We start from the raw sequence: 8717 nt of genomic DNA, 5'->3' as shown, positions 1-8717 counted from the left end.
ATTACGTCGCTAATATGTAAAGTTACTCGTCAGTTTATATATTTATGACGTGCACGCTGTATGGTGTAAGGGTGTGTTACGTTTGTGCGGATGTATGGAACACCTAGAAGAGCTTGAAATAGATTCACCTTCTAGTATACCGATTGATTCAATACGTGATTCCAAATTTTGTCGGTACATTTGTTCGTCCAAGGACGAACGCTATTGTTTGGTTCGGTTCACTTTTTCGATCATTCCACATATAGCGCCCTTTTTTGAAAAGTTGTTATACTGCAAGTAATTGCAATTTTCAAAATTTGTCGACAAACATAGCCAAATATTTAAATTGGTTGAATAATTTGGTTCGGTTGGAGAAATTCAACCTTGGTCCAAGCAAGTCTACTTTTTGCTAGCAGCGCATACAACAAATCTCGGGAAATGTAAACCTTTGTACGCCACAAGGCATTATTGTTAATGTTTTATGATGAAAACCGGTCCATAGCAGTAATTTAACGGCAAGGAATTTGGCTTACATAGGTGTTTTTTTTAGACCCTAACATATGTAGGGGTTATAATGAAACTCATAGCCCATGCTATAGGAGCGTTCCGCGAAATGTGATTTTGTTTAAAAAAAAACCTAAAAAATGTTTTTCTTAATAATTCTTTAACTTCTATATATGTAAAAAGCCGCGTGTTAATAAATATTTTTGTTTCTTTTGTGTATAAATTTACAAAAATTACCCTATTCTTGGTGTACGCAACTTTTTATATTACCCCTCAACTTGAATTATTGATTAGAGAACTTATTTTTTGTTCATGCGAGATGCAGCAGAGCTGTTTACAACTGTCCTCCATTGCGCTCAAAGGTGTGGAAACTGAGTAATGGCATGTGAATGATACTTGTTTTCATTTATTTACATATCGTATAACTACTCTTCCGCTTGAAATTTTTTTCCCCCTACATTAGTAAGTGCATATTTTTAATTAAATTGGAGAAAATTTTAGAAATGTCAACATCTACTCCCCTATATAGTGGTTTATGATATCTTTTATGAAAATATTTAAAAGGAAGTCTACATATATTTCTCTCAAGCACTACTCATTCTATTTTCTTCAAATTTTAATTCATAACGTGGCTTAAAAATCCATTTTGTAGTTTTCTCGAATGGAACCCTTAGAATAATAACATTCTAGCAATTTATTAAGTTTGCGCGCATATTTAAGTATTAAAAGAAAAGTTATTTCTTAAAAAAATTGGAAGCAATTACAACAGCGGAGACATCTTTGACATTAGAATCAGCAACGTTTCGCATTTGTCCCCTTCTATCGTGGAATCGCTTAAGATAAACGTTTTTTGACCGATTAAGAATATGAGATTCAAAGATATACACGATCTGCCTACACGCACGCCCACAATGTAGAAAAAGTTGAAAGATTTTCGTCTGCAAGTTTCGATTTCGTAAAAATATATCAGAAAATCCACTACAAAAAATGATTCCCGACCGGTTTATCAATACGTCAACAAATAACGGTAATATTTTTGTTCCAAGTTATTTGTATTGTAGGCGTATTAGGTAAAAGTCATTCGTGCCTCGCAAAGTGGAGCAGCTAGAGAAAATCTGACTGCAGGTGTTCACAAGTCAACTCACATGTGAATGAATTTTGTCCTTTATTCGGGCCGCTGTCATCTGTCATCTGTTGCGCTTGAGCGCTAAAAGCTTGTTCCCTATGATTTTCTTACGCTCACAATATTATCTACCTGTTCAGTATTACTACACCTCTAAGTAGAAGTCATCAAAAAATATTGGAACTTTCGTTGCGTTGTTACCATTTTTTTTAAGATCAAAAGTTCAAAAATGACTAATTGATCCAGTAGTAATGGTAGTCAATAGGAAGGAGCTCTGTCACAAGCAGGATAGCTAAAGCAAAAGTAAATGAAGAGAAAAAGCAGAAAAGCTCACTTAAGGAAAGAAGAAAAGCACACATACATGCTCGATGCTAGTGAAATATAGGAGAACTGTCAAGAGGTTAAATTTTGTGCAATTAACGAGTATTTGCAAGTAAACACTCAATTTGCGGCCAAAGAAAGGCAATAATTTGTTAGAATACAAACAAATGATGTAAACGTAAGCAGATCAGAAACAACACCAAGTAGTGCACATTACAAGATTATGTTGTTATAAATAATTCGAATGAAAATTTGTGCTTCGACAGAAATGCATTTGAAGTTTTGAAATGTGCTGTAAATGTATTTTTTATAATAAGAATTTTTTTTTATTGATTTTTATCATTCGTCTGCGATTCCATGATCCTAAAACGGCAAGTAATCTTCCTGATTCGCTTCCTCAGATCGGTTTTCGTTAAAGCGCGCCACTCTTGCCAACCGCGTGCTCACATTCTGTAAGGATTAAAGAATCTGTGAAGGGAGTATACAAAGGTTGATTTTTAGAAAGGTTTACAGTGGCGTTAACTCATAATGTCTTGATTCATTTTGCTTAATTTTACATTATCAAAGTTAATGGGCATCTTCAGTGGCATATATCGAAGTTTATATGCAACCATGGTTATGCTTGTGTATAGCAAAAGTGTACAACACATAAAGTGGATTACATGTTCATTTTGCCTTTTTTAATTATTTATCACTGTAAAAAGCCTTTTTTATTTTACTCATTACCAGAAGCTGAAAGCCTACTCATACTCATACACATATCACTTTTATCTCAAGCTTTGTTTAATATTTTTAATTAAGAACAACCAAGCAAGGTTCTTAAAGCGCTGAGCATTGTCCGAGAATGTCAGAGAAGATAGGCAAAAGACGATTTTATTTTACATTAAACATTAAGCAATGAATAAAGTGTAAAGTCTATGTTAACTTCTATAGCAAAGAATTTGCTTTGTATCAATCAAGCGCTAATCCTTAAAACCCTTTATAAAGAATGCTCATTGCGAGAGCTTAATATCATTGTGTCAGATGTTTCCGTGGTGTAGTGGTTATCACATCCGCCTAACACGCGGAAGGCCTCCGGTTCGATCCCGGGCGGGAACAGAGGTGCCGTTCGTCAGATATAAGCTGCCGGCGAGCCGTTATTTATTTTTATTTATTGTAAAAGTCCTTTAAAAACAACAACAAATATAAAATCTATAAATAGATGAATGAAATAAATTACACATACATATATGCGCACTAGGGTTATACATGTAGTTTTTAGGCTATGATGATTATGCTTATGCTACTTGGAAATCATGTAAACTTTGAATAGTTTAAGCCAATGCCAAGCTATTAATTTGTCTTCTGCTTCGCACATGTCAAAGGTTCAATTTTCTATCATGCCAACCACAAAATTAAAGGGCATTTGCTTTGCTTCACTCTTAGCAAATTATGAAGTGAATTATTGCGGTCTGTTATTATTTGTAGTATTTTGTATTAAGCATTTCTTTGCAAAGCAAATAAAAACTTATCTATCGTGTGTGTGCAGAAATGCAAATTTTTTCCATTTTATTTAAGTTTAAGTTATTTTTAACTTATTTTGTTAAAGCGTTTCAGTTGTTGTTGTTCAAGTGTTCATAAAAGCGCAATTGTTTTGTCTTGAGAATTTTAAAGCGAAATTGCATTCTCTCTTTCTTTCTTTCTTTCTCTTTCACTTTATATCTCTTTTGCTCTTTGCGACAAACATATAGATTAAAATGTTATATAAAACAAGTTTCATTCTATTGGACATTTCCGTGATAACCTCCGTAGAGAAGAGGAAAATAAAAAAGTTTTCTCAGCTACAATTACTTGATGATATTTTCCTCCTATACGCTCCCTCATTATTCTTCTGCACTTCCCTTTCTTTCTCCCACACTCTCTCTCTCTCTCTCTCTCTCTCTCTCTCTCTCTTTCTCTCTCTCTCTATTGTCTTATTATTATTAAAATATTTTTTTTTTTTTTATTTTTAATTTTTATTTTTTAATGTTAAATGACACTTTAGGGTAAAATATACACGTTATGCAATTTGTTCGCAAAAAGTTTTTTGTTTCCGTTGTCAAAGTGAAGAAACTAAAAAGAAAAAACGAAGCTAGACTTTTCAAGGAAATTGCAAACAATTAGCGACAACTAAAGCATATTGAGACTAAAGAATGAGTTGATTTCTATGGGTGTTGTGGGGGCGGGCAAGCATAATAAAGTACTCGCTTCTACAATATGCTGAAGTTCATGTTTTATGTCACATGCTCAAGATTCTTTTTGTTCCATCCATTCTTCCCGCTTGTAATATCGATGTTCTTGATATATTTATTATGCTTCTTCGCTGTTGTTTTGTTTTTAATTCTTCTACTTTTAATTTAGTTATATTTTATCGTTGTTAATTTCATTAAAAGTATATTAATTTTGGTAACTTGTTCGTAACACTTCACAAAAAGAGATCAAGTTTTTATATTGATGATAAGTGATAGATACTAAGTAGTACAGATTTGCTGATAAGCGTCTTATTAAAATCAAGCAATTGTCGTGCGCTCGAGTTGATTTCGTTCATAGTCGTTGTGAGTATTCGGCCGATAAAAACGGAACACTTAATGATTGGATGCGCACCAATTCCTCTCTTCTTTGAGTTCGTCACCATATACAGGGAACTTTCTCTGAGTGTTTAGTAATCAGTTTATGAAGCTAACATTAGGTTTAAATTGACATTAGTCGTTAAAGGCAACAACAATTTAATTATGAAACGCTTCTGCGTCAAGCGGGAAACAAAGGCAAAAAAAAAGTCAAAATTCAAATTTTCAAGATCAAGGCGGGATCAAGTTCGAATGCAGCTTCGATGCGCAGCCTCGCAAGGAATAAGAACAACGTTTTGTCTTATCCCTTAAGTGATCACCTAAGCAAGTGATCCGGTCGCGAGCAACTAGTCAAACATTCTTCTCGACGGAACTCTGGGGACCGACGAGCAAGTTCCAAGCAAGCATAGTGCTAACATCAACGGGTTAACTAAAACTTTTTATAGTATTATGAATTCTTACCTAACACTCAGGCCTAACAGGAATTCTTGCATCTTTTTTATTCTGTTCTGTTGATAGGCTCTTTTACACATGTCATAACTATAGAACCTTTTATTAATTGCAACTTAACTTGACCAAGTCGACTATGTGGCAGATCACATATTAAACTTATGCAAATTTTTCTAATTCTACAAGTTCTACAAGTAATGGCAGAGCGATTGTCATCGATTCTTACGTTCTGCCTTGCTTTTGTTGAAAAGAACATATGACTTATAACGAAGCAAGAAAGTATAAAAAATCAATTTGTAGAGATAACTAACTACACTTCATGTAATTGTTCGACTGCTTGGCTTCACACAGTGATGTCAATTTGCTTATTAACATGATTGTTAAGTAAAAAGCGGGCCCCATAGTTGGCAATCGTCATCTGCGTTCATAAAAAAAAAAACTCCGATAATTTACGTACGAGTGTGCAGCGTATATTGCTCAATGTGTAACGCGCAAGTTTTACAAAGTAAATAACTTAAAAGAAACTAGAACAAACGTCAAAACCTAAGGTCAAAAGAAAAAAAACCAAAAAAGAGATGGAGAAGGGGAAGGAGAAGGAGAAAGAAAAAAAATAGAACACCTCTTTGAAAAAGCATACTATATACATATATAATATTCGGTGACAAAATAAGGGGAACGTTTCACTTGAATAAAAATGCAACAAGATGTTGTACAATAAATACACAACGCTTTAAATCATATATTATTGGCACATGAGACACAGCGTAGCAGAGATAATTAATTATACAAATCCTTAGAATAATTCACTTTTACAATCAAACTGAGAAAATTAATAAAACGCTATTGAAAAAAAATTTTGTTTTTTAAAAAGATTTTTGCGTATATAATATGGCGAAGATCTGGAGGAGGGAGTATCTTGTTTCAATGTACTTTTATCTAAAAGAGTAAAGAGAGAAATTTGGGGTTTTTTTTTTAAAATGAAAAATAAGAGGACTTAAGTAATAAATGATTTTAAAATCTCCCTCAAGAAGGAACGGTTTCCGAAGGTTCCAACGATTCCCTCTGCTTTGGATATAAAAAAGACGGAATATTAAGAGATACAAGTGCATTTGAAATCCTAAAAGGAAAACAATCAAGAAAATTACATTCAGACGTGACCTAGTCCTCTATATCCGTTGCTGTTATCCTAAAGAAGATTTAAAAAGAGAAAAGACCTAGATTTTCGTACTCTATAACATGTGATGGGCGCGGTTGATCTTTTGTACTTTCCGAATAAAAGTGGAAGTCTACATAGGGTATGTGCCATGGAAAACAAAAGTTCTCTCAGTTTTGTATCGTTGTCGGCGGGTCCCTTGAAAGTCTAGGTCGCTTCCTAGACTATATCTTTACTTACGTTAGCAGGAGAATATTTACTCCAGATACTACACAGTTGGGTCGATGGACAGATGGGCAAACGTATAGGCAGACATGTGTAGGTGCATCTCAAATTTGAAACTGACCAAGGATTTACATATTTTATAGTACTATAATATTAACTAGGAATGATCAAATTTTCCTTTTACTACCACGTCAGGCATAGAGTATACCTTTACATTTTTGCAGATTTACCTGCTGTAATTTATGTAGTAAGCGAAAAACCAAATTTATATTCCTTTTTAAAAACAAAACTGTTCTCAGTTTAGGTAGAATTGTAGGCGCTTAGGCGAGTAGGCGTGTCCTTTGACAGATTTGGCCCATTGGCAATACTAATCAAATTTTAAGTCGATAGCTTCATTTTTGCGGCCAGAAGTATGTTTACAAGAGACATTACACAGACGGACAAGCTCACATGCTTAAATCGATTCAAAATTTGATGCTAATCAAAAATATATATACCTTGTGGAGTGTACTCCTTCGATGAAGAGCTTAAAAAGTGGACTAACAACTTCGACAGCAGATACAACCTTGACATATAACAAAAAATGGTTGCATTGACAATAGCCGCTGATTTTAAAAAGCATTTGAACAAATTTCTTCTGTGCCACAAAAATATGAAAATAATCGAAAATTGTTTAAGAATCAAGACAACAATGCTTATGAAAGCAATAAATCGCTTCAATGATTCGAAAATTATTATTAATATTACTATTGTCCTGGTCTTACCGTAGAATACAATATGTTGTAGAAATATTAATCATTCATCTCTCAGTCAATCATACTCCTATGAAAAAGTTGAAATACATAAGCATTTGTTAGGAATACATTGGGAAGCAAGAAAGCTATATACGCTCAGAAGTTAATCTTTAGAAAGTTTCTTTCAAGGCATAAGTCAATTGAGCGAATTTTCTTTATAAACTGTCAGCTAATGTTACTGCGTATTTTTGTAAAATATTGTCAGTCAAAGCTATTGCTTAAACTATGTTGAGACTTGCGTCTTTTTTCGGTTTTCTCCCCGTTTTTCACACACTTTGTGATAAATAATTTTCAAGTTATTTGAAACGATCAACTTGGGCAATTGAGTGTTCGTTCCTACAACAAGGAGGCAAGAAAGGACACAGACCGAAATCACTAAATCGTTTTAGAAGTTTTCACCTGTTAACCCATCCGCGGATGTGAAAGCTGGAGCATTCGTTTTCATCTTGGGATCTGAAAGTCAGTTGTTATTCATTTAATCTGACTTAACCTTCATATTATAAAAATCAGTTGAAAAGCTTGATTGTTATATAATATGGTATTCTGAATGTCCTTACAAAATATATCTGAGCAAAATTGCAGCCCATTGAAATTTCGGCGAACGTGAACGTGTTAATATAATATATGTATAACTTCTCTTTCAACCAAGTGTGTGTGAAGTTGATTTCATGTTCTGCATAACATTATGCTTAACGCAAAGTGTATATTCAGCCTACATTGATCAATAGTTATCAGATAATTCGGCTTAAACCAATCTGCTTCATGCTTTTATTTTGTCGCAAGAGTAGATAGGAATTTATCGGACTTTTCTTTCCTTGATTTTATTTATTTATTTTCCTTTGTTAAGTGTATAATTTTCGCATCATTAAAGTTGCTTAAGCTGAGTTAGTATATTTTGTCCTTTGAACCATTTGTTAAATACGTTCCCTTCCATTTCCTTAAAAAGTATCTTATCAATCAACTTATCAATATAAGCAGAAAGTGCAATTATTTATTCTACATCTTGATATCCCATACTACTCGTGGTACATGGATATATTAAATTTGTGCGAATGTATGTAACACCAAAAAATATTTACGATAAACACACGTCTTATCAAGCGGATCGATTCGGAAAGTGATTCAGGAAGGAATCCTTATCTGTCCGTCAGTCCTCATTGCATTCTTGAGTAATATTTAAGATATTTTATTGAACCTTAGTATGCTGACATGTCTTGGTCCAAGGACGAACGCTACTGATAATTGTTCAGACTGGAGCACTTTTTCGACCACTTTGCATACGGTGTCTTTTTTTTGACAAGTCGGTAAATGAATTAACCGTACGTTGGTGTGGGGTGTTTAATGGCATACTATAGTGTTTTTATTTGTTTTTATTTTCTTTTTATTCAATTTCCTTGTGATCAAAAAAATCTTTTTAGAGTGTTTTAAAAATATTTCATAGGAATCATGATTCAAGCAGTTGTGCCAGCAATTATAAAAGGTGGAAGCCTAACAGAGAAATGTGGAGAAATTTTCTGACTTCATGATGATGACAAGGAAGCAAGTAAGGTCAATAATTTATGATTTCGTAGCCCTGTTAGTAA

At 33.6% G+C, this 8717-nt stretch overlaps 1 non-coding gene across 1 annotated transcript; it reads left to right on the top strand.

Annotated features, from left to right (window-relative positions):
• The first annotated feature begins 2952 nt into the window (after positions 1 to 2952).
• Positions 2953 to 3025, top strand: Trnav-aac. Its single transcript has one exon. It is a non-coding gene; the product is annotated as a tRNA-Val (tRNA).
• The last annotated feature ends 5692 nt before the right edge of the window (positions 3026 to 8717 follow it).

This window comes from Glossina fuscipes, unplaced genomic scaffold, assembly GCF_014805625.2.
Source record: "Glossina fuscipes isolate IAEA_lab_2018 unplaced genomic scaffold, Yale_Gfus_2 28, whole genome shotgun sequence".
NCBI classification, from domain to species: domain Eukaryota; kingdom Metazoa; phylum Arthropoda; class Insecta; order Diptera; family Glossinidae; genus Glossina; species Glossina fuscipes.
The sequence above is the reverse complement of the archived record's forward strand: the minus strand, read 5'-3'. Positions and strand labels throughout refer to the sequence as shown.